The 26,371-nt window shown below is 36.4% G+C and overlaps 1 protein-coding gene across 23 annotated transcripts in view; it reads left to right on the top strand.

The window, feature by feature from the left end:
- Positions 1-26,371, top strand: part of NAALADL2 (N-acetylated alpha-linked acidic dipeptidase like 2) — a 1,514,274-nt gene that overhangs the window by 605,907 nt on the left and 881,996 nt on the right. Inside the window, exon 1 of one of the 23 annotated variants that reach the window (XM_077161091.1) lies at positions 11,501-12,076. The exons of the other annotated variants lie outside the window; for them this stretch is intronic. The gene's annotated coding sequence lies outside the window, so the exon portion shown is untranslated. Of the gene's footprint in view, positions 1-11,500; positions 12,077-26,371 lie in introns of those variants that run through there. 23 annotated transcript variants of the gene reach the window in all.

Raw genomic sequence — 26,371 nt, forward strand, 5'->3', positions numbered from 1 at the left:
TAAAGACATTATGTTTGGTTAAATAGGCAAGACACAAAAATACTAGTATTCCATGACTTCACTGATATGAAATAAATAGAATAAGCAAATTCATAGAGTAAGAAAAAGAAACTAGAATACAGAATATAGGTTACTGGGGGGGGCGGTATGGAATGGGGAGTTAATGCTAGACTTGTACAGAATTACTGTTTGGGGTCTTGGAAAAGTTTTGTTAACAGATGGTGGCGATGGTGGCACAACATAATGAATGTAATTAATGCTGCTGAATTATATATATGAATATGGCTAAAGGGGCAATTTTGGGTTCTTATATGTTAGAATATTAAAAAATATTTTAAATATCATAGACTTTTATAATACAAACAGTGAGCCCTAATGTAAACAATGGATTAGAATTAATAGTAAAATTGTAAGAGCCCTAATGTAAACAATGGATTAGAATTAATAGTAAAATTGTAACAATGCTCGTTTGTCTACTGTAACAAATCAATTGTATATCATGCTGATACATGTGTTAGTGATGGGGAAAATGATTTGTATGAGGAGATATATATATATGGGGACTATATTTTCTCCATGATTTTCAGTAAACCTACAACTTTTCTGATACAAAAGAAAACTTTTTTCTTAGGAAAAAACAGGATAAAGTATGGGAATGCATGATAATTTACTATTTAGAAACTGAATAAAATGTACTAATTGATGATCATTATTAGACAACTAGGAACAACTGTTAAATGCGTCACATCTCGTGGTGCATGCCTCTAAGTGTCGCCTTGTAGAGGAACACCATGTTAAACATAGAATTGCATGAATCAGATTGTGCTTTTATACGGAAAATGTAACTATTCAGTAAATGAGCCATTCTGCCTTATTTTATCTTACTAACTAGAAGGTTTTGCCACTGTGAGAGACTATCCAGGTTTTCTGTTTGCCTGTAGTCCCTCTACCAGAGAGTAAGAGAACCAGGTAAATTAGGAACATGGAGGAACATTAAAAAGGATAAAAAAATAAATAAAATGTGCTTCTCTGTTCCCTTCCTCCAGGGAGGAAATTAATTTTAGGGGGGGATTGTATGAGGAATGTTAGATGTGCTAATTTTGAAAAAAAGAAAAAAGCAGAAACAAAAACAAACTCTCCCTAACCTATCTTGGTGAGTGAGAATCTGTGTGGTGTGAAATAATAAGAACTGTAGAAAGGAAAGAAATATCTTAACAGAAATGCAAAGGAGAAGTTATAAAGGTTAAGATAGAAAATGAAGGCTTATGATTCCAAACATCAGGAAATTGTTAACATCTATTCATTTGCTCATTCATTCGCCCAATTATTTTTCCCTCTCTGAGCCAGGCACTGGGCTACGTAGATGCTGGGAATAGAGCAGCGAGGAAAAGTAGATAGAACACCTGTTTTCATGGAGTTCCCTTCCTGTGAATGAGTCAGACTTTAATCAAATAAATGCTCAAAGAATATAAAATTTCAATTGTACTAAATATTTTGAAGGGAAGTTATATATGGCACAGGAGACTAATACCGTGAAACTGCCCAAGTGGTGGAAATCAGGGAAGGCTTCTCAGCGTAGGTGGCTATAGTGGTCTTCAGAGAGAAAATATATATTTCCACTGAAGTCTTTTTGTCTCTGTGGGTTGTAGGATATAGCTTGCATAGGACATATGTAAGTCATTGCTATTAAGAGATTAAAAACAGGGAATAACTTTTATAATGTGAAAGTGGCCGAATGAAAATGGCTTAAATAGCAAGTCAGTGTCCAGTCCTTTTCCCTGGATGTCATTGTAACTTGAAATATATTTAGTTTTGTTTTTGTGTGAACTTTATTTCATACGTGTGCGTATTAAAGGTTAACAGAGTGAGGGTTCTCCGAGGAAAAAGAGATAAAAATGTCTCGGGGATAAAATGAGAAGCAACAGTTTATAGTATCCATCTGTTCATGGAGCTCCAAATCTTCACTTTTGTAAAGGGATGGACAATACTTCTATGAAATTTGAACAGCCTTAACGCTCTAAAATGTGACAACCAGAAAAGTAAATAAACTGTACATTTATTTTTAGTAACTAGTAATGATACATTTTTTGTAACAATTGCCTCATTCACAGGTATTCCATTTTATTTGACACGTACATTTCTAAATTTTATGAACATTTTACATTTTTGTCCTTCACAAAGTAAGCTCTCCCATTCGTTTAGGGGTTAACAAAACAGTATTAGTGGAATTCAAATGCCACAGACTAAGAAGTAAGAATATAGCAAATGTGGATGGTAACAGAGGCCAGTTAACTAGAATTTCTTTCATAACAGGGTGAGAAAACCCACAAGATATGGATTTGATGATGTAAAATTGCAGGATCTCATCCTCATGACTGCTATCTAGCCGTTTTATAGTTAATACAAAGGAATGCAATGTGAATTTCATTAACCAGTCTGCAATTTCATTAAACCTGGGTCAATTTCAGTTTAGAAATTATCAAAATTTAAATTTGAAGATAGAATCTTATTTTTAATACACTACATTTTTCTAGAAATTAGATTCACGAATCACACAGTTATGTGTTTGCTTTATTCTCTACTTAAGCTGTTCAACTATTCTTCAGTGATTCTACCTAACACTCATCACTTGTCAATGTAAGCACCGTAACTACTAACCCCATCCAAAGCACAGACCAGATTGAAAGCAGAGAAGAGGAAAGGAAAAGGAAAAAAAAATCTAGTGAAACAGTGTCAAAAACATGATGAAAAAACATGATACCTGAGTCAGCACTTTTTAGTGAGTATGTCCAAAATAAGTCATTTTAGATGAATGTCACAGCTAAACCAATTTGCTTGAAGTGAAAATATCAATTAGCTCATTAGTTCTCTCTCTCTCCAGTGTTGTGATGGACATAATCTCCTTGCAGTCATAATCATATTTCTTCATTTTAGTAACTTAGAAAATTTAAAACTTATGGCACGAAAATCAAGCTTCTAGCTTTAAACAATTTGGCCTTTTACTCTCAAAATATGAGAATTTCTGCTAACCTTTCTCCTAATGAACAAACACAGGATTCACTTAGGGAAAGTTGTGTTGGCTTTTCTGTTCTTTTGTGTTGTTGAATTGTAGGTCTCTTAGACCCCATCATTTCATCAAGTAATTATCTGACCTCAATTACACTTCTCAGAATACAACAAGTAATGACTAATGGGATTATTCACAGCACTTTTAAACATTGCACTGAAACAATGAGATAAAAACATATTATAGAATTTTTTACCACAACATCTTATATTCAGCATGGTTTACTATCTGTTGAAGCTTTTTTAAATCAGTGCTTTAAATGTTAACTTTTAAAATGCTGGTCCATTTAAAATGCTAGTACATTTTAAAATGACTGTTTTTTTTTAAATTTTAATTAGTGAAAATATTAAAATGTAGAGGTTTTTTTCTTATTTTTCAAATTCTAATAATAAACCCTACCTGGTTCGAGTGAGTAATCTAGACAAGAGGCAGATGATTATTAGTAACATATTAAAAATACTGGACAATTATTCTCCCAAGCAATGGGGAAACCAAATCGATAGGCTGGGCCTTTGATCTTGGGGTTTGCCCCTTTGAAACTTATTCCTGCAAACGATAGGCTAAGCCTTCTTAAAATTAGGTCTAGGAGTCATCTCCTGGGAGCCTCTCACATGTGGCTTCTCCTACTGGGCCAGTTCAGCCCGTGAACTCATTGCCCTCTCTCCTGCATGGGGCATGACTCCAAGGAGTGTGAATCTCCCTGGCAATGTGGGACAGAGGTCCTGGGATGAGACTGGACCTGGCGTCAAGGGATTAGAGGGGCTTTCTTGGCCAGGAGCGGGAAGAGAGAAATGAAACAAAATAAGATTTTGGTGGCAGGGAGATTTCAAACAGAAGCTATAGGTTGTCATGGAGGTTGTTCTTATGAGTAATAGATACCCCCTTTTTGGTTTATGGTGTAGTGGAATGGCTGGAGGGAGGTGCCTGAGACTGTTGAGCTGTGTTTCAGTAGCCTAGATGCTTGAAGATGATTGTATAAAGATATAGCATTTACAATGTGACTGTACGATTGTAGGAGCCTTGTGTCTGATGCTTCGTTGGTCCAGGGTATGGATAGATGAGTGAAAAAAATGGATAAAAAATAAATAAATAATGGGTGAGGGTGGGAGTGGAATAAGTTGAGTAGATGGAAATACTGGTGGTCGATGAGAGGGAGGGGTGGGGTGTGTGATATGTGTAAGTTTTTTTTTGTTTGTTTCTTTCTCTGGAGTGATGTAGTTGTTAAGAGATGAGCGTGTGATGAATGCACAACCATGCGGTGGTGTTGTGAGCCACCGATTGCACGCCATGTGTAGCGTATGTGTGTGAGTATTTCTCATTAAAAATATTTACAAAGAGAAGAAAAAAAATACTGGACAAGAATCAATTTCCACTTTCTCCCTGAGTCCTGGGGTAAGAGGAGTAGGGAGAATTAATGAGGGAGGAACATAGAAGAAGCAGTTGGCTATTGCACTATAGCACATGATTAACGATTTTCTTCACGCTAAGTCCTTCTAAATTTTATGAAAACTAGATTTTATATTACAGCTGCTATATGTATACCAGATATTGTATACATCTTTGATACAAGATTTTATTTAAAGGTTCTGTTGACTTCTGTTTGATACAGTAGACATTCTGCAGACCAATCTTTCTTTACTTGACCATCCCGATTTACCTGTACTCCCCTTTCTCTCTCAATTAAGGTCAGGATAAAACTGGTTCCTTTCAGAGCTGTCTACCTAGGCACTGCTGCTCCTACTGCTTGAGTTGAATGGCTCCAGTTTTTTCACTTTACAGAAAACCAGCAGAACCTTCATAATCAAGAGAGCTTATTCTAAAGCATGCTCTATCTGTTGATCTTGATTTGTGCCTCCAACCAATTATCTGCAGTAATGACAGATATTTAAAGGCCCTTCTTCTTTAAGGAGAGAAAATGGAAATAAAAATAACAAGAAGAGAAAGTGTTAAATTGAGAAGAAAGATAAAAGATAGGGGATATAAATGAAAATCAAAGAAGCAAGAAAAGAATAAAGCAAAAACAGATGATGACGTTTGGGGAAGGAAGGTGCGAGAACCTGTGTGTTTAGTCATGTTTTCTTAGATTAAGATTTCTTCGGGGTTTTACTCAGGGATTGATGGGAACATGAAAGTTTAGATACTGTGAGTGGCATTATCTGGAAACTCCATTTATTCTTATGTCTAATCTTCTGCAATAGTGAATAATCATCAGGGTGTTGGATATCACTGAATTTGTTTTCATGATAATAATAGCTAACCTTTGTACTGTACCAAGTACTTGCCAAGTATTATACTTCACACATTATATACGCATTCATTTGATCCTCACCATAACCTATGAGTATGCCCTGTTAGTACCCCATTTTACAGTTCAAGAAATGGAGGCAGCCAATCACTGGAGCCTATTCATTGGAAACCCATATTCCCGTCCCACCAAACACACAAAAAATTCAACTGGTTTCAGGGGCTTCAGATTGCAGAGAACATATCCTTAGATTTTATATGTCTTCTAGGCCACACACCTCATTTAACTGGGGGAATTGGGTTCAAAGTTTACTCAGGTCCAGTAAGTAGGCTTGCAGGAAGTGAATACTGGGGAACTCATTTACTGATAAGTGCCATCCATTATTGAACTTGGGAGAGGTCAACAGAACTTAAACTAAATCTTGATATATTGTAACCTCATATTCAAATTACATAGCCATGAAAATGTTTAACTACTTCATGTGAATCCTGGAAATAATGTGCATGTTGGACCAGGGTTCTGCCAAAGTACCCAGAGGTTAAACAACAGTGCAACATAAGTTATGTGAGTTTGAACCTGTTGTGTACCCCAGAAAAGCCATGTCCTTTAATCTTCATTCAGTGTTGCTGGGTGGGGAGCATTTTTATTGTTTCCATGGAGATGTGACCCACCCAATTGTGGGTGGTGACTTTTGATTAGATGGTTTCCATGGAAATGTGTCTCTGCCCATTCAAAGTGGAGTTGCTCACTGGAGTCCTTTAAGAGGGAACCATTTTGGAAAAACTTTAAAACTGATCAAGCCAACAGAGCCCACACAGCCAGATCTCTTGGAGACGTAGAAGGAAAATTCCCTGGGAGAAGCCTTATGAAATGAGAACAGAAAGCTAGCAGATGTCACCATGCACCTTTCCAGCTGACACAAGTGTTCTGGACCCATCGGCCTTTCTTGAGTCAAGGTGTCTTTCCCTGGATGCCTTAATTTTGACATTTTCATAGCCTTAGGCTGTAAACTTGCAACTTAATAAATTTCCCTTTTTTAAAAGCTGTTCCAGGGCAGGCCACAGTGACTTAGCAGGCAGAGTTTTCACTTGCCATGATGAAGGCCTGGGTTGGATTCCCGGTGCCTGCCCATGCGAAAGAAAAAGAAAGCTGTTCCATTTCTGATATATTTCATTCTGGCAGGTTTAGCAAACTAAGACACATGGGAGACTCATCTTTGGCCAGAACTTTTTCCACATCTGAGAAAGCACAAATATTTTTATTGAGAATCATTTTCCCAATTCCAGGCAAAAACTTTATTTTAATCTATTTGCATGTGTAAGTCATGGCTAAACCCAGTTTACAGAACTATCATCAAATCGTGTCTGATTATTTTAGTAGCAGTGAAGAATAATATCTACAGCATTCATCCTGCCTAAAAACTATAATTTTAAGGACAGTAACTTTATGATGACTGTAAAAGTCCCAAATATTCGATTAGTTTTTTTTTAAAATAAAAGTGTAACTATGACTGTTATTCACAAATTTCCTACTACTTTTCCAGCATTTATGAAGTACCATCCATATTTCCTTTACTTTTGAGTTTAAGCAAAATAATATAGCTAATAAGGCATCTACTCTACTTTATATCTAGGAATTTAACATAAATAGAAGACTTTTTTTTTCTCCAGTCCATTGGTTTGGATGTATAAAGATTTTCAAAACTTACATTGTATTTGTTAGCATTAAAAAGCAAGCTAATGTCAGTAGCTAATAGAGACAAAAATATATGTTTAAAGGGTGCCTTTTTTCAATTTCGTCTCCAAAGATTTATTTTAGAATTTTCTATCTGTACTGTACATGCTTTTCTTAAGAAGCCTTTGCTCTGACATTTATTGGATCTACTTGAAATGTATTAGATTTTGTATACTCTAATTTACTGAAAATAATATATCTCTAGCAATGATTCTTCATAAATTCATCAGTTATTCACAGAATAACCTCTTAATTAGTGCCACTGGTTATATTATTCTCTGATATTAAAATGTGTAGTAGCTTTATCAAAATAGCAAGGAATATGATTGCTGTTAGGATTTATTTGCAGAGTATCCAATGCATCTGGAAGTTGGGCTCCTGAATTGCATCTGAAAAGTACCTGGAGGGCTACTGACTAATTAGCTGCTGAAGAAACTTGTGTAGCGTTAACTAAGGCTGTCCAGGCTTCTAACACAAGACATTTTCTGATATTAAAGTTATTATCAAACTGTTATTTTTATATATAACTTTTTGCTTCATCAGCTTTATTAGATTTTGCAGGAGGATCCAAGAACACTTTTCCTGTCCAAGTGGAGAACTCCTTGTTTCAGACTTAATTATCTTTTATTGCTGTGCCAGATAGGTATATTTGAAAAACATAAAAATAGCAAATTAGTTGTTAGCTAAGGAGCCAGCTGTTCACCAGAAGGATCTAGTACCTACTAAAAGAAATATAAATTACTCTACCAGTTCACTGACCTGCCCTAAATTTAAAATATAAAATATGCATAAACTTGAGCTTGCAGCACAGTTCAGCTCAACACACCTTTATTGACCACTTTCTATGAACTGGGTCCTTTGTTACTTGTTAGACTCTGGAGGCAAAAACAAAGTTAAATAAGGTATGATTCCTATCCTCGAGGAGCCTGAATATTCCACTTGATCCTTTTCGATGTCTTGCTAAGGTTCAGGGATCAGGAAACTGTTTTCTGCGAAAGGCCACATGGTAAATGTTTTCTCTGCCAGGACTTTTCAACCCTGCCACTGTAGCTCAAGAGCAGAAGGGCACAACTGTGGGCCAGGCCAGACCTTGGTTTGAGTAATTGGCACCTGCCAAGAAAGGGCGGCCCCTTTAGCCTACTTACCATTTCTACCACACACATTTTCTTTATTTACTCTCCTTACCCTATTTTCCCCTCATTCTGTTTTACCTTCCTGGGCTAAGTTGAAGCCTGCCAGTAGACTCCATAATAAAAGTCAGTTGTGCTTCTTGCATTGAAAGTAAAAAAGAGATTTGAGTCATTTGTTTCATGATAAGAACTACCCATTGGTAATAGCAGCTAAATCTTTGTAACTACTTTTCTTGCAGAGCGTGCTCAGTGATATCTCATTTAATCCTCAAAACTACCCAGTGGGGCAGATTTAATTTTCATTTTATATACAAGGAGACTGGGCCTTCCAGGGGCGAAGTGGTTTGCTCAAGTCAGCTGGCAGAAGACAGGTAGCAGCAAGCTAATTGCACTATATCACAGGCATGACCATTAGAGAGAACGCCAGTCCCCTTCACAGGATCAGCACCTAGGGCGAACCACCAACTTGTCCTGGTGTGCCCAAGACTGAGTTGTTTCCCGTTAGAGGACTTTCAGTGCTAACACCTGGAAAGTTCCTGACTCACTAGAACAAGTAAGTTACTCTATTGATAGCCCAGCTTCTCGAACTTAAATGTGCAAAGGAGTCAGCTGGGGATCTTGCAAAAGTACAGATTCTGATCCAGTAGATTTGGGCTGAGTATGATTATCTGTTATTTCCAACAAACTCCCAGGTGATGCTGAAGGTAGTGGTCTACCTGTACTTTGGGTACAACTTATCCTTGCCTGATCCCTCATGAATCAGTTCTGCATTTTAACAAGATTCCCCGGTTGATTCATGCATTCAAGTTTAAGAAGCTCTGTTCCAGTACATATCGATTAGAGTAAGATATTCTCAGAGATAATCTTCTCCTGTGCGTATTTCTCCCTGTTTAAGCAAGCCTTTCCTGATGTGTGGCTAAAGCTGCGTAACTACTTTCACCGATCTGTAACATTTCACCCTTCTGGAAGTCTACATGTTTATGTTCTTGCACATTGTGCCCATATGTTTATTCCTTCTTTTTCCACTTTCTTGAACCTAATTATTTAGCTCAATGCTGGGTGTTTGCTTCTGTGGCTATTATGCTGCAGAAGAAAAAGTCAGACACTTAACATTAAAAGCAACCTTAAATCACTGATGTTCAGGTATAAAACTGTTCATCAGAATATTGAATATAGCTTTGTGACAACAGTAAATTATGGTCTTCAAAAATAACCCCTTGTGGCCCCAGAAAAAAAAAAAAAAAACAAATATAGTGAAATTTATTTGGAATAGGTGGTAAGGAGTTGCTTGAATGTAATGAAATTTATAGAAATTTACTGCCATTTGGACTGTCAATATTTTTACTACATGCCTGATGTTCTTCTAAGTAATTTACATTTTAGCTCCTTTAATATCCATAATGATCCTATGAGGTTGATACTATTATTATCTTCAATTTTCAGGTGAGGCAACTGAGCAGAAAAAGATTAATAACTTGCCCAAGTTGAAGAACTTGGACCAGTCAGGATTACATGCTGTAAATGGTCATGTCAGGTTTACAAATCCAGGAGTCTGGGTCCAGTTCAGATACTCGTATCCACCAGGCTATGTGTTTGAGCCCCATGTTTATTTCTGCCTTAGCACTAATCACAGTTTCTAATTTATTTATTACTGTCACTTTCAATCTGCCTGCTTTTCAAGATTTGAAGATCCTTGTGAGTTGGCACCACATTTGACTGGCTCCCTATTGTATTTCAGTTATTTGACGCTCATTAGGCACTCAGTAAATATTTGTTAAATGAACCAATAAGCAACAACATATTAGAAGTTCTGCAGTCTAGATACATGCCCGGTATAAAGGCACTATAAGAGAGAGAGAGTAATTTGGTGGAGGAGTTGGGATCTCTGAAAACACTGGGACCTGAAAAATTATGTGGCTTTGGATTCTGGTTTGATTCTTAAAATGGCCAAGCTAAACCCCCATCTGAGACAATTATAATTCATCCTGCTGATAGCAGGTGGGAAAGGCCTTTGCGAGAAGTTATAAATACATCATATGGCATGTACATATTTCATTCTTTTTAGTTTAAGAAATCAAAATAGGCTTTTTTTTGCTTTGGTTGTAATGAAGTCCTTGGGCTTATGTGGGAATAATTTTTCCACCATAAGGCATTTTCATATCACTTAAAAATCATACTTTCTTAGATAATTTGTAAGATGTTACAACAGCATTTGATTAAAAGAAGTAAGCTTTGAGTGTTTACTGTGGCTAAGCAGCTTTATTACCTGATATACAACGTAATAAGCTCAAATACTCTCTACTGCTCTGCAACTAAAGCCTGTGCTTCACGCTTGTCAAGCAACCTGCTCCTTGCCTTTGGTTCGTACTGCTTCCCACCTGTTTGAAATCTTGTAGCTGTTTAAGGCCCAGCTAAAACCTGTGCTTTGGAGTTTTCCAAGAGGACTCCACCCTCTGTCCTGTTACTGTCACCACTGCCACTGACATCTGTTGAAGGGTGGAGTGACCTTTCTTTATCATTTTGTTGCTTGTTATGAGTAATCTCTGTAATGAGATCATACTTTCTTGAATGCAGGGACTATATCTTCTATGTCTCTCAGTTTCACCAAACCCAGCCCTGGACAGTTATCATATATGAATAAATATTTTCTTTGGCTGATTCATTTGATTTGAACATTCTCTTAAGAGACCTGTGTGTGACTTCAGAATGCTGCTTACACCAGGATTTGCTTCTAAACCCAAATATAGCTAGTGGAAGGTTTTTGGTATATTATTTCCTCCTTCCTAGTTCCTTGCGATTGGGAATCTGAGGTAGATGGGAAGGAGAGCGAAAGAAACCATTTCATCTTCCTGCTAAGTACATTGAGCCCTTGGGGCTTTTAACAGCCACCTCTAAATCAATTGAACAGATATTTTCACTACTAGATGAGATGTAGTTTTCTGAAATATTGAAAAGTTCCTTGTCAAATTGTTGTTACTTATTTGCATCTTACCTTCAACAAAACTCAAAACAGAATATATATATTTTTTATTAAATCTCTTCTTTTTGGATACTGTGAGAATAGGATTTATGCATTCTTACATGTGTATAGCTCTGTAAGGAGAAAGATACAAGTTCCTTATATGTTTTGGTTTCATTTTTAACACAGTTACTTTAGCCACTGTAAATTCCTATTTTGATTAAATCACTGTTATTAGAAAGAGGATTAAATTTAGAGCCCATTATCTTTGATCAAAACTAGATTCTAAAGATAAATAATAATCTATGAATGTAAATTAAGTGTTGTGTTGCCTTCATCATCTCCCAAGTTTTACAGGTGCCTGGCTAATTACTTTTAAATGGTAAGAAATGTCCCCATTGTGGCCATAAAAGGATAGAACAGTATAATAACCTGTTGTATGGCTACTAAATGATGGATTAACTTTCCAATTAACAAGTACCAGATTGAGAGTTTAGAAATAAGTAGGTTATGGGTGGGAGGGTAGGAAAGAATAACTGGAAGGAATGAGGTGCTGGAAATAGATTTACCTGTTAGACTGGAAAAATAGATATGTGGCTGACCCAACTGTAGGGAAATCATCACACAGGCTTCTTCAGGCAGGTGAATAGAATTAGGGAGATGATGAAAGAGGTATCAGATGAATCTCCTAGCCATTTTTTGGTCCGGTCAAAAAATAGTAACCAACTGATCATCAGAAAGAGGGCTCCCAGAAGCTACAGATTTAGGAGGTCTGGGATGAGACTGGAGCAGCTTCACTTTAAAATTGTTCTCTAAGAGATTCAGGTGATCAGCTGGGCTTGAAATGTACTGATTTTCCAGAATGCTGGAGCCTCGGACCCAGGCCATTTTGGAACCAGACATTCAAGGGGACGTTTCTAAGACTCTCTAAATTTGCAAAGGTAGGCGCCTAGCTTTCCACTCTCTTGGTCAAAACTGACCCCTTTTGTAATGATGGTGGCCTCCTGGTCCATTTGAGGCATCAGGTTTTATGCTGTAGGGGAGGGAATCTCTATTCTAGTCTGACGTTTCACATTAAACAAACTCGAGGATTTCTTCCAGATCCAGGCCTGGTCAGGTTGTCATTGTTTAGAAAGAGTCACCAGAAACCTATACTCTGTTTGTTGAAGAAGCTGAGTACTCTAAGTTCAGTAAAAATCTGGGATAAAGAAAAGGGTGTTTTGTAAATGTTGCATTTTTATCTTATTCCTTAAGTAGAAGTATGTTGTGAAAAAAGGTAAACCCAAATGCAAGATTTTCGTGGTGTCAGCGTCAACAAGTTTGTTTTCCATTGTTTATAGAGAAATGTAATCTGATATGTAAAATCAATTTGATCTCAAAATATCAAGTAGAAAATTATTATGAGTATCTACATTGCTGTAGTAATGACCTATATTACTAAACATTGTCCTGATTAACAGCTGATCAAATGGTATTTAAGTTAGTGTTTAATATTTAGAATTTTAAAACTTTGCTATCTGAATTTGTAGGTTTTTTTCTTTGTTGCTTTAATTTTAAATTGTTTTATGAGACTTGCTGTGTAAACACAGGTTTTACAATGATTATTTGGATATTTTACTTAAATATGCCAGTGGTTAAACATTAAGATAGCCAGTTTTGGTTGTTTTCAGTGTATTCTTTGTTTTCTTAAATAAAAATATTAAAAAAAAATCAGTTTGATGATCACCAGATGCTAATGCTAAATTTTGTCTTTCTAGAACAATATTTCAGTCTTAAGCTGCTTCAGAATCACCTGGAGAGCTCATTAAAGCACAATTTGCTGGCTACATTCCCAGAGTTTCTGATTCAGACTAGGGCAAGGTGTAAGAATTTACACTTTCAAAAATTCCCAAGCGAGGCTGCTGATCCAGGGACCATACTTTGAGAATCACTGTCCTAGAGGGTCTAGTGAGAACAAAGGAGGAAACCATTTTCTTTCGTGTTTCTCGGTACTTACCAATAATTGAATGCCTCACTTTTCTGAGAGTATTGCCCTAAGGGAGAAAACTCCACATGTGATCATTACATCCATTAAAATGTTCAGATAGCAATATGCTACTATTAGAAGAGCCATCTTATTTAATACTAACAAAAGGTAAAAGAGAACAAGTGAACTAATCATTGAGCACTGAGAGTATATGCTGATTTGACGGATTATTTATTGTTGCTCTTGTAACTCTCTGTCTTCCTCAAGAAACACATTTCACCCTACTTTCTTTGGCGGAGTTTAAAGTGATATCCACAGGGCATGTTCTGTTATCAATACTAGATTATCTATACATGTATTGAAAAAGTTTTCCTTTTTATTGTGTGGAAGATAATTAAATTAGACAATAAATTTATGGACCATTAATCTACCTAAAACACTACTTTTGCCATAAAATATAGTGTTAAAGGGTTGAATGTCAAATAGCTGTGTTTGTTTTATTTGTTTACTGTGATGACTTTCACAGAAAAATGAGATTGACAGGAAGTGGCTTTGTGGTAGGGAAGCTGAGTGATGTAGCCCCAGGAAGGGCAATGTTGTGGTTCCATAGGAGGCTATGGGTGGGGTTGCCATATGGTCCTGAAACTGTTGCTAGGTATATACCTGGAGCAATTGAGTGTGGGCACAGGAATGGGCATTTGCACACTGGTGTTTATGGGGGTAGTGTTCCCAATTCACAGTGGATGGAGGTGGCCTAAGGATGCGATGACTAATGAATGGAAAGGGAGAAGTGTGAGGTCATACAACGTACTACTGAGTGACCACAAGAAGAAATTAAGTTGTGAGGCAAACTAGGTGAGTGAACTTTGAGGACAGTATGTTGAATGAAATGTCAGAAACAAAAAGATAAATATTATCATGACTCACTCATATAAACTAACTATAATATAAAAACTTAGTGAATTGAAGTTGAGTGCATGGGATATTGGGTTGGGGCCTATAGTAAAGGCTCCTAGATTGTAAGCTCTTACAGCAGTCACATATTCAGGAGTTGTAACTGTTATTTCTAAATTCTGAAATTTGGAGCATATTTTTGTATAACCTGGTTGTTCCCTGAAACTTTGGGTACTTCTATGACATGTGAGACTCAGAATTACCTCTCAGAATTAGCTCTCAGAACAGCTCTGAAGCTATGAAAGTCAGCAGTACCCCATACAGCAACTGTTAAAACAAAAAGTTGGAAAAGGAATCAGACTTCAACTTTCATATCAGAGATATGAAATCTGATCTGTATAGGACTGGGGTAGATCAGAGTACAGGGCAAAGGATAACATCATCTATATTTTAAAACTTCAACTTCTGTGTGAACCCAAAGGGAAAGATGTTTATTTGGTGCAGAATTTACATTTTGGGTAGCACATTATCTAATTTAACTTCTATGTTCAGTTTATTCAAACACCATAATTATATGGAATCTTGAAAATTGCATGAGATTTTGTTGGTTTGTACAGGTTAGTGTGATGCCCTGCAACATCCAAGAGTAATTTGGGCAGAGAATACAAAAGTTTATTTGCAAAGTCCCCTTGGGGAACTGAGGGGAAATGAGGAAATATTAAACATCCCCATCTGAGTAATTCCTGATATTCTCACAAGCAGTGGGACAACCAATTCCATAGGCTGAATCCTTGGTCTTGGGACTTGCCCCTATGGAACTTATTCTTGCAATGCAGTAGCTAAACCTACTTGAAAGTATGCCTAAGAGTCACCTCCAGAGAACATCTTTTGCTGCTCAGATGTGGCCTCCCTCTCTAAGCTAACTCGGCAGATAAACTCACTGCTCTCCCTGCTATGTGGGACATGATTCTCCAGGGGTTTAAATCTCCCTTTCAGTGTGGGACAGTACTAATGGGATGAACCAGGACCTGGTATTATGGGATTGAGAAAGCCTTTTTGACCAAATGGGAGAAAAGAAAAATGAGACTAAAGTTTCAGTGACAGAGATTTCAAACAGAGCCTCTTCAAGAGGTTCTCTTGGAAGTTATTCTTATACATTATATAGATATTCCTTTTTAGTTTATGGTGTACTGGAGTGGCTGTGGGGAAGTACCCTGAAACTGTTGCAGGGACCTTGATTCTTGAAGGCGATTGTATAGCTATATAGCTTTTACAGTATGATTGTATGACTGTGAAAACATTGTGTCTGATGCCCCCTTTTTCCAGGATATGGACAGATGAGTAAAAAATACAGCTAAAAAGTAAATATATAATAGGGGTGAATAAGGGGCAAAAAACTTGAAATACTAGTGGTCAGTGAGAGGGAGGGGTAAGTGGTATGGGATGTATGAGTGTTTTCTTTTTTCTTTTTATTTCTTTTTCTGAAGTGATCAGATGTTCTAAAAATGATCATGGCAACAAATTCACAACTATGAAATGATATTGTGAGTCATTAATTGTATACTATGGGCGGACTGTATATGTGTGAGGATTTCTCAATAAAAATATATATATATTTTAAAAGTGGCTTTGGCCTTAACCAAGAAATTTAGATTAAAAATATTGTTAAAATCTATCATTGTTGCTGAATCTGGAATGAATTATTTGTAATAGCTATAGCAAAAAACTCTTAGAGAAATCATTATTCTTGAATGCTTCCTTATGGTCAAATCTATTATGTACCTTATCTTTACATGGTTATAACACTCAATTCTTTCAACATCTAAAGAGTTTGTATAGATTTATTCAAGTGATTTTTAAAAATATAAATTCTAAATATGGATGTTTTAATGTAGGAGGCATATTATAATAAATCAAAGTATAGAATTATTTATTAACACACACATGAAAAGACTAAACAACTTTGTTTACCTGTGCAACGATGATTAGAAATAGATTTAGGTTACTTTGATCAAGTGTCCTCATTGGTAGAGGAAAGGATTGAACTATCACTGCATGATCTCAAAATACTTTCTAATTAATAAAATAACTAATTGATGCCAAGGTTTTAGCCACAATATTAGTTGATCTTCTAAATGCAAATCTAAGGCATTTCTTTAATAACATAAGTATGTCTTGATTTTTATCTCTATGCCACTTCTGCCTATTAGTTTCATATCAGGATAATGAATTTATGAAATATTGTATCATGGGAAGAAGCAAAAACAAATAAAATGGTGATAAAATAGAGCTTAAGAAGTAGATTAATTTGCTTAAACGTTTCCTGTCTGCCATTGCATTTAATCACACAAGCATGGTTGAAAGGAGTTTAAACCCTGCACTGGTAAGGGGCAGTGATTAGAATCAGCGCATTTACAGTGAGCGATGGATCTTGATTAATCCCATATGGAACATTATCATAAACCAATCTTGTGTAACACATGGTTTTCACCTGACCACTAATGTTGCTGTTAATCTTTATTCCCCATAGATAAACTAAGGGAAGACAGAGGGACCCCATTGGCTACCTATAGTCCAAATCAAATAAAACATTAGACAGCAACCAGATGGTCTAAAACTATCTAACTTCATTTTTATTTACTCAAAGTCAATTGTGCCACATCTTCCAAAGGGAAAAGTGGGTACTGGGGAATATTTGGCCAAGAGAACATCACTTTCTAAGAGCCTTAAAGCACTTGACTTTCATCCCGTGTCTCTAGTTTGTTCCCATAACTTGTTCAGGTGTAACCACCCTTATTCTATGTTATTGCTACAGAATGTTTGGTTGCACAGCACAATTCTCTTACTGTAACTTTAAGTGGTGTGATTTTCTATCAGAATTTCAGGATAAATATTTCAAAAGATAAAAATGGAGAAACACATTGGTTTTGTGTACATGAAATGTTGATTCATCAGTTTTCATTGAATAATTTTTGGCCAGCTGAGGGGGAAAAGTAGAGCCAGTTTTGCTGATGAGGTCTTGCTATCACATGCTGTGCTGGTTTGAAATGATGCATGTACCCTAGAAAAGCTATGTTTTAATCCTAACCCATTTTGTAAAGGCAGGTGTTTCTTCTAATCCCTAATCAGTATGGTATGTTTGAAACTGTAATTAAATCATCTCCCTGGAGATGTGATTTAATCAAGAGTGGGTGTTAAACTGGATTAGGTAATAACATGTCTCCACCCATTTGGGTGGCTCTTGATTAGTTGCTGAAGTACTATAAAAGAGGAAATATTTTGGAGAAAGAGATTCAGAGAGAGCAGAGCAGAACAACATAGCCACGAGAAGTAGAGTCCACCAGCCAGCGACCTTTGGAGATGAAGAAGGAACATGCCTCCCAGGGAGCTTGAAACAGGAAGCTAGAAGAAGAAGCTAGCAGATGATGCCATGCTCGCCATGTACCCTTCCAGATGAGAGAGGAACCCTGACTGTGTTCACCATGCACCTTTCCAGATGAGAGAGAAACTCTGACTGTTTGCCATGTGCCCTTCCACTTGAGAAAGAAACCCTGAATTTTATCAGCCTTCTTGAACCAAGGGATCTTTCTCTGGATGCCTTAGATTGGACATTTCTATAGACTTGCTTTAATTGGGACATTTTCTCAGCCTTAGAACTGTAAACTACCAACTTATTAAATTCCCCCTTTTAAAGACCATTCTGTTTCTGGTATATTGCATTCCGGCAGCTAGCAAACTAGAACACATGCCTTTTAGTGGAATGATTTGGTACATCTCTTGGGAGCCTTTGCCCTATCTGTCTATTCTAGTCCTAGTGGGACTTTGTCTATTGGCATAGTGTAGTATATAAGGTAGAGGGTATTTGTTCAGTAGAGAATAATTCAGAGTTCTCAGATTCCACCAGTTTTTTCATCTTCCACTAGTTTTCCATGTAAAATCTATATGTCCACCCATCTTTAATATTATGCACAGTTCATTTATACAATATTTGGTATAAAGTAATAGAGATTACATGTTTTAAAAACATACAGGCACTTATTTTAGACTTACCTTGATTTTAAGTTCCTACTAAAATGTCTTGCACCCTTTCTTTGGATTTACTAGATAATATAACTCACTATCATCAAGGAACTGACTTTTCCCCTTGTAGTCCAGATAGCTCACTGGGGAGCTGCCATTTTACATGGCTGTTTGCTCTTTGGCTGCAATGGGTGGGCCCACATTGGGGAATGACATACTCTTATGGACTCCTTCACTTCAGAGAGAGACCAATTTGGATGCTCCCAAGCTTACCATATAAAAAATCAGTTTCAGCAAGTCTGTTTTCCCTTATTTGTAGCACGACATAATATGCAGTGAGAGAGAATAATAAAGACAGTGTTCAGACAAACAGGAAAGAGAGTTGGAGAATCTTGAAGATGTTCATGTTTGTAACTCCAACTGTGCCTGAAGACATTCTGACCTGCAGTTCAGCTCGACTATATCTGGAGATCCCCCAGTATCTTTTTGGAAGTTTTCTCTTTTTATTTTGTCAAGTTTGAGTCTGCTCAGCTGTAATTATAGACAAAAATGTTCTAACTAATATGTGGGGATTGTAGAGGTCCTGAGGGCTGTTGAGTGCCATAGAATGTGATCCAGCACCACTTAAAATATGATGCTAAGTAGTGTCCCCTCCAGCATCCTTCAATTAGGCCACACTTTTTCAATGCTCTAAGATCATGTTTTGTCAATCAGCGGGTTTATGGAGGACTATTATTTTAATAAGATTAAGTCACATCGTAACTGGGAAAAATAGCTAAAAGCATGAAGGGCAGTGAACACCCATTATAGACAACATGGAGTCATCTTCTGCATTGTGAAAGACTATCCCTAGGAAAAGCTCAGTGACAAGAATGAACAGCAGCAAAACCAGTAAGATGAATGGATGTGTTAAGTCTGGAACATACTGAGTACACCCAAGGGAAATTTCTTATCCAGGACACAATAGAGGTGTGGCCAGTGTAGACTAATATCCTTTCATTAAAATAAAATATTTATTTCAAAATAAACATTTGAGTAGTCACTATCTTCAGTAAGCTATTCTTAAAAAAAAAAAATCTTAATAATAATGTGTTGTATCTGTCATCCAACTTGAAAGATCAAGTTGATTCTCGAAAGATCAACTTGATCTTTCGAGAATCAAGTTGGCCAACCACAGATCTCAGGCCAAAATTGGCCCACTGTCCCTGTTTTTGTAGATATTTTGGTTTGGAACATGGCCATATCCATTCATTTAATATTGTGTATGACTGTTTTCACACTAAGATGGCAGAGTTGAATTCTTATGACAGAGAAGCATACACCCTGCGAAGCCTAAAATGTACTACCTGGCCTTTTATAGAAAAAGTTTGCTGATGCCTATTCTAGAAATACTTTTTCTAAGTTTCAAGTGCGGAAATTGATTTTGATTTAAACATATCTGCATATTCACCAACTTTTCGGGGAAAAAAAAAAAAAACACTATGTACATTTAGAAACCATATGTGTATATTTTGCATCCCTCATATCCAGTAGCATGGATGCCCAAATACTGATTTGATGAATTAATAAATTGCCTACTTCTTGTTATAGCTCTTCTGATTAGCTCTTTCATTTGGGAAAGTTCTCAGAGAATCTGACCCATGTCCCTGAATGTTTTCTAATATTCTAGTCCCTCCAGAAATGGCCATTCTTATATACAGTTCACCTGGTCTCCTAGGCCTCTAATATCTGAGATTGGGAAAAGTTTTCTTAAATTCCCCCCTCTCATCTATGCTGATTTCCACTCCTAATGTTTTGATGGGTCATCAGAGCTAGCTAAAATTCAGAATTCTGCAGAAACCTGGGGCATTGTTGGGCTTGGAATGTCATCCATGATGATGAAGATTCATGTGTTCTATGAGCTCTATATGACACACTGTAAGAAATTTGGGTCAGAAACTCACATCCCTGGTTGAAATCCTACCTCTGTCATTGACCGGAGGTGCTATTAGAGAAGTCACTGAACTTTTACAGGGAATTGCAAATGGTCAGAAGCCCACAAAAGCACACATGGGCATGGTGTGTGCTCATACCTTTATCATTTTTACTCGTCTCCTGATATTTCCTCCCTTCATGCTGATCCTCACATAGAACAAGAGTGTTCTGCCCCCTAGGACTTTGTCCACATTGTTCCTTTTGTTGGGGATGCAATTTTCTAGATATAGATATAGTTTACTCTCCCGCGACCTTCACGTCTTAACTTGATCATCTTCTCTTGATGTCTTCACTGAAAACTCAAATCTTAAAAAAATACACAACACAAGCATTTCTTGTTCTTTGTCCCTAGGAATTTATTCATTCTTTAGTAGTTATTGCCATCTAACATAAAATATATTTTGCTCCTTCATTATTTTTGCCTGTCTTATAGAAATCAGACTCTTTTTAAATTTTTTAAAACTTTTTTATTTAACATATATACAAAGCAAAGAAATAAAAAAAGCAATAATTTTCAAGGCACTCTTCAAAAAGTGGTTACAGGACAGATTCCAGAGTTTGTCATGGGCTACCATGCAATCCTCTCATATTTTTCCTTCTAGCTGCTCCAGAATATAGGAGGCTAGAGGGCTTAAATACTTTATCATAACAATTGACTTTTTTCCTTCTTTTTTTTTGTGAACAATAATATATATACAAAAAAATCTATAAATTTCCAAGCACAGCATCACAATTAGTTATAGAACATATTTCAGATTTTTTTTTTTTTTTTTTTTTTTTAAAGACAGAGAGAAGGAAGGAAGGATAGAAGGAAGGAAGGAAGGAAGAAAGGGAAACATTTTTAAACATTTTCTTGTTTTTATTGTATTCTGTTTCTCCGTTTTTGTTACATGGGCTGGGGCCGGGAATCGAACCGAGGTCCTCCGGCATAGCAGGCAAGCACTTTGCCCGCTGAGCCACCGCAGCCCTATTTCAGATTTTTGACATGGGTTATAATTCCACAATTTTAGGTTTTTACTTCTAGCTGCTCTAAAATATTGGGGACTATAAGAGATATCAATTTAATGATTTAGCATTCATGTGCATTTTTTAAGTCCTGTGTTCTAAGTAGAATTCTACCTTTGATTTTTCCATACCTCTCTTTGGGGTTATTTGATCTTATGGCAATTCTAAGTTTTTGCTATTGGAAGGGTCTGTCACTAATATGGGGTAGGGAGATGGAACTATCTGATGTTCTGGAGAGGCTGGGCTGAGTTTCAGGACTTATCTGGACCGGGGATCCATCTGGAAGTTGTAGGTTACTGGAAAGTTACTCTAGTGCCTGGAACCGTTGTGGAATCTTATATATTGCCCTAGGTGTTTTTAGGATTGGCTGGAATTGTCCAGGTTGGGGTTGGCAGGTTATGATAGGTAGCAAGGTCTACCTGAAGCTTGTGTAAGAGCAACCTCCAGAGTAGCCTCTCGACTCTATTTGAACTCTCTCTGCCACTGATACTTTATTAATTACACTTCTTTTCCCCCTTTTGGTTAGGATGACATTGTTGATCCCATGGTGCCAGATCTGGATTCATCCCTAGGAGTCATCTCCCATGTCGCCAAGGAGACTTTCACCCCTAGATGTCATGTCCCATGTAGAGGGGAGGACAATGATTTCACTTGCAGAGTTGGGCTTAGAGAGAGTGACGCCACATCTGAGCAACAGCAGAGGTCCTCCAGAAGTAACTCTTAGGCATGCCTATAGTAGTCTAAACTTCTCCACAACCTATGTAAACTTCACAAGACCAAGCCCCATGATCGAGGGCATGGCCTATGAAATCAGCTTCTTTGAGTACAAAAATGTTTGACTTTTTTGTTCCCTGATATATTCCTAGTACTTAGAACATAAGTAGGTTGAACAGATGTATAAAAAACATAGACTGTTTGGAGATTAAGGAATGACACAGACCACTGGGAAAGGATATAGGTGGTAAAGATTAAATGTGTGTAAATTATAAAATAGTGGATTTCTGTTGTGGTTGATTTCAAACTTTTAAAGCTATCTTTTCCAGAATTAGAAACATTTCTGTACTAATAGAGTAGCTTACCAGTGAACCATCAAATTTATTCTCCAGGTTTCGGGCTTAAATAGTTCGTTTTAGCCATCTTTATTCTTAGGGCATTGGAGATCTTATCCAATTCGATTGCAAATCCAGAATACTTACATTAGTAGAAATGTAACACTCATTCTGCACATTCATTCTTCCCCTCTCTCTTTCTCTCCCTCTTTCTCCTCTGCCCCCTTCCTCATCTTTTCTCCCTCCCACCATGCCTACTTCCCTTCTATAAATTGCCTGCACATTTTGCATTTCACATATAGTTTAGCAAAGCTACTTCATATGATATTAGAATTTTTTCAAAAAGTATGTCAAGTCAGCAAAAACTAAGTGTAATTATAAACAAATCTATGGCATGTTATCTCACAGAAACACACACTTACAAAGGTCATCATTTGGCACAAAGAGAATGGAATCTGAAACATTGTGTTATATTTTGAGATTAGGCTTAAGAACACACCATTTGGTAAATTTAACACTTTAGTATCATGTTCAGCTCTACTGTTTACTATGTGAAATGAAACCATGACAACAACATTCGAAGGCATTTTTCCAGATTTTTTCAATAAGTCAGTGTATATGTGGGTGTGCATTTTTCAAAGGCCCTAAAAGAACATGAGAAGCATATTCAAAATAGAATTACTTGAACATTAGGGAAAAACCTGTTCCACCATTAGAGCAATGCATTATACAGTTGCAGCTTGAGTGGTCACCCTTGCACTTCGGTGCTGACTTTTATTATCTTCTTTGTCTGGAACCTGATAAAGCATAAAGATGCTTAATTTTAGAAAGCACTTATGTTGATATCCATTTATCACAGCGAAAGCACCAAGAAATGCCTGTGACTTTTCTGCCTTATTGATATCATTTTAAATATGATGTTTCAGAAAACAGAAAGAAAGTGATAAAAATAAATAAATTACACACTGCACAGTGGCAGTTAAGCCAGTTTAGATTTAAATTTCCAAATCGGTTAACATGCTAAGCTATAATTTTAATGATTATAGGGAATAATTAAGATTGTTTAAAGAAAAGCCTGTTTATATTACTGCCAATAAAATTAATACTTTATCAAACAGTGTTGGCAAAATTACTGAAATGAGTAATTATAAGAATAAAGATTTTTTTAAGTGATACTAATACATTCATCATATTATAATTTTCAAAAATTTTATCATAAATCATGTTTTCAAGCTTAGAGTTCAATTTTATTGATACAAATTGACCATAATCAGTCAGTGAGTTTATATGTACCGATATCTGTCCTCTAATCATTTATTTTTTGGCTTTTTTTACATTTTAGTTCTTCCTTAACTAGAACTAATCTACATTTTTTTTTTTTTTTTTTTTTTTTTTTTTTTTTTAAAGGAAGGAAAGACAGAGAAGGAAGGAAGGGAGGAAGAAAGGGAAACATTTTTAAACATTTTCTTGTTTTATTATATTTTGTTTGTTTGTTTGTTTGTTACATGGGCTGGGGCCGGGAATCGAACCGGGGTCCTTCGGCACGGCAGGCAAGCACTCTTGCCCGCTGAGCCACCGCGGCCCGCCCCCTAATCTACATTTTTAAAGTAGGGAAGACATGATATGGCTGTTTCAAATAGTGTAATATTAACCTGAAACTCCTTTACTATTTCTCAAAAAGAAGCAAATTATTATATCATATATTATACATTTTGAAAATTAAAAGACCAAAAGGTCTGCAGGAAGCCCAGAGGTAGGTGGGAAGCAAAGAACTAGGTCATGCTACAAATTGTCTTGTTGTCCCACCATGCCTCTTACTCCACTCTCAGTCAAGGTCACTGCTTATTCTCCAGCCGTCACATCTACATCTGTCAGATGGAAGAAGGGAGATGATGTGCATAGCCTCCCCCTTAAAGAATTCTTCTCAGAATCCGCACTTTACATTTCTGCTCATATCCCTTAGGCTAGATGTTAGTCACGTGGCTAAACTATGCAGTACAGTAGGCTGGAAGCTGTAGCCTTCTTTCCAGGTAGATCTGTGTCTGGCTAAAAATCAAGAGACAGAAGAATGGATATGGGGGCAATCAGCAGTCTCTGCCATACTTAATCCAAGATTAAGCAAATCCTGTTATAGCACAAACTTTACTAAAAAGAATCACTTTCACCATGTGAGCTGGTAACTGAAATCAAAGTAAGTCACCAAATGAAATCTACCACCCATCACCAGAACTCTCAATTCTGTCTTAGAAGTATCTCAAGAATCTTTCAATTCTTTTGTGTTTCTATTGATGACATTTTTTTTTGTGTGTGTGATTAAGTCTTTTTTTAAATTTTTATTAATAAAACCAATCAACAAATAATATGAACATTCTTTTTTTCATCACATAGCTGTATATTCATCATCATGATGATTTCTTAAAACATTTGTGGTGACATCTTTTGCCTTAATCACTGAGATAGCCTCTTTCTAATTAATCTCCTTGCTTCTCTATTCTTGAAACTTTAAATGATTTGTTTTTTTTTTTTTTTTTACCCTTTATTAGTTTCTACTAGCCTAAGGATAATCTTCAACATTTTTAACATGGCTTATAAAGCTCTGTGTGGACGTCTTACCTCCCAAACTCATATTCTGCCATTCTTCTTTGTGTTTCTGATGCTTTAGTCATACTAGATTATGCTCAGTTCCTTCACTGTCCAGGAGTTTCTTTTTTTATTTTTAGTTGCATGGGCCGGGAATCGAACCAGAGTCTCCCGCATGGTGGGTGAACATTTTACCGCTGAGCCACCTGTGCACCCACGTCCAATAGTCTCTTAACTCTTTGTCTTCACATCCATTTTTCTCAGTCCTTGGGTTATACTGACCTATCATCTTTACCTAGTTAACTTCTTCTCATTCTTTAAATCTCAGCTGAACATTTACATCTTCAGGGAGCCCATCTTCTGTTTCTTTTTATTAGCTCAGTAAGCTCCCTATACCCCTCCCCTGCTGCCCCTTCTTTAAAAGTGCCATTTATTATTTCTTGTTAAAATCTATCTTCCCCACAAGGGAAGGACCTTTTCTATTTTTCACTCCTTTATCGCCAATGCCTAGAATAGGGCCTAAGGTACGTCAATGGTAGGAGTTCATTAATTGTTTATTAGGTTAAAGATATTCTTCAATTTTAAAAGAAAGCCACTCATAACTTAATATCTAAAACATTTAGTGAGTATTCGGTATGTTAATTTGTTCCTTATCATTGTTCAGTGCTTTCCCAGTGGCTAGCATGGTGTAACAATTTTCTGAGTGAATCAAATTACAAAGTTTTTTTTTTTTTTTTTTTAATTTTACACCAATTACTGCTACTTCTGTGTGACAGGCATGATGCTAGGAGCTAGAACTATAATAACAGTTAAAACAGGCATTGGCGCTACTCACATAGAACTTTTATTTTAGGACAAATAATTTATATGTCTAGCGGTAAGACTTTTAAATAATAAAAAATGGTACATCCAAATAATGAGATTATGTGGCTAATTAAAACATTGTGGAAGCAACCTATCTATTGTGAGAAAATATATTCAGGATATATTGTTAAGTGGAAAAAAAAAAAGGTTACAAAATAAAATGCATCACAAAATTTTAGGTCCATATAAGAATCTCTCTGGAAGGACTAAGATCCCAGTGCTAGCAGTAGTTATCTCTGAGCAGGTTGTCTTACAGATTACTTTTTGTATATTTGTCTTTCTGAAATGCAAATGATTGCTTTATTTTATGAAAAATATAAAAATTTCAGAAACTTCATTATTTAATGTGAATAGACTATTTTTTGGTATTCATAGTCTATTGTTTTTTCATTAATTAAAATTTGGGCTACTGGAAAAGTCAAATAGCGATTTTATATGAATGATCAATAATGAGGTTATGTTTCTTGCTTAAAGTTTTTTTAGTTGAGCATACAGCATAACTGCTTATCTTGTAGAGTGGGTGTTGACATAAATAATAACTTTGTTTTATGATTTTAAATAATCTCATTTTAATTTACATAGGCTCATAACTTGTATCCAATATCCTATAAAACTGCTTCGTGCCATAGCAGGATCAAAGTAATCTTAAAGTAACAGGAACCACTACTTCCTGAGTACCTACTGTGCTTAAAGTATTCTGTGGCTGACCCTCTGGGCAACCATCCTGAAACATGGATGCAGATAACTTGTCCAAGTTTACTCTCTAAGTGGCAGACCAGGGTTTGAATCTGGGACTGATTCTGGCCCTGCTTCGGTGTCAGTAAGAACAGGGAAAAGTCACGCCATTGTATACATACCAGGAATCCTCCTTCCTGGAACCTCAT

The sequence above is a fragment of the Tamandua tetradactyla genome, chromosome 5 (genome assembly GCF_023851605.1).
Source record: "Tamandua tetradactyla isolate mTamTet1 chromosome 5, mTamTet1.pri, whole genome shotgun sequence".
NCBI lineage: Eukaryota > Metazoa > Chordata > Mammalia > Pilosa > Myrmecophagidae > Tamandua > Tamandua tetradactyla.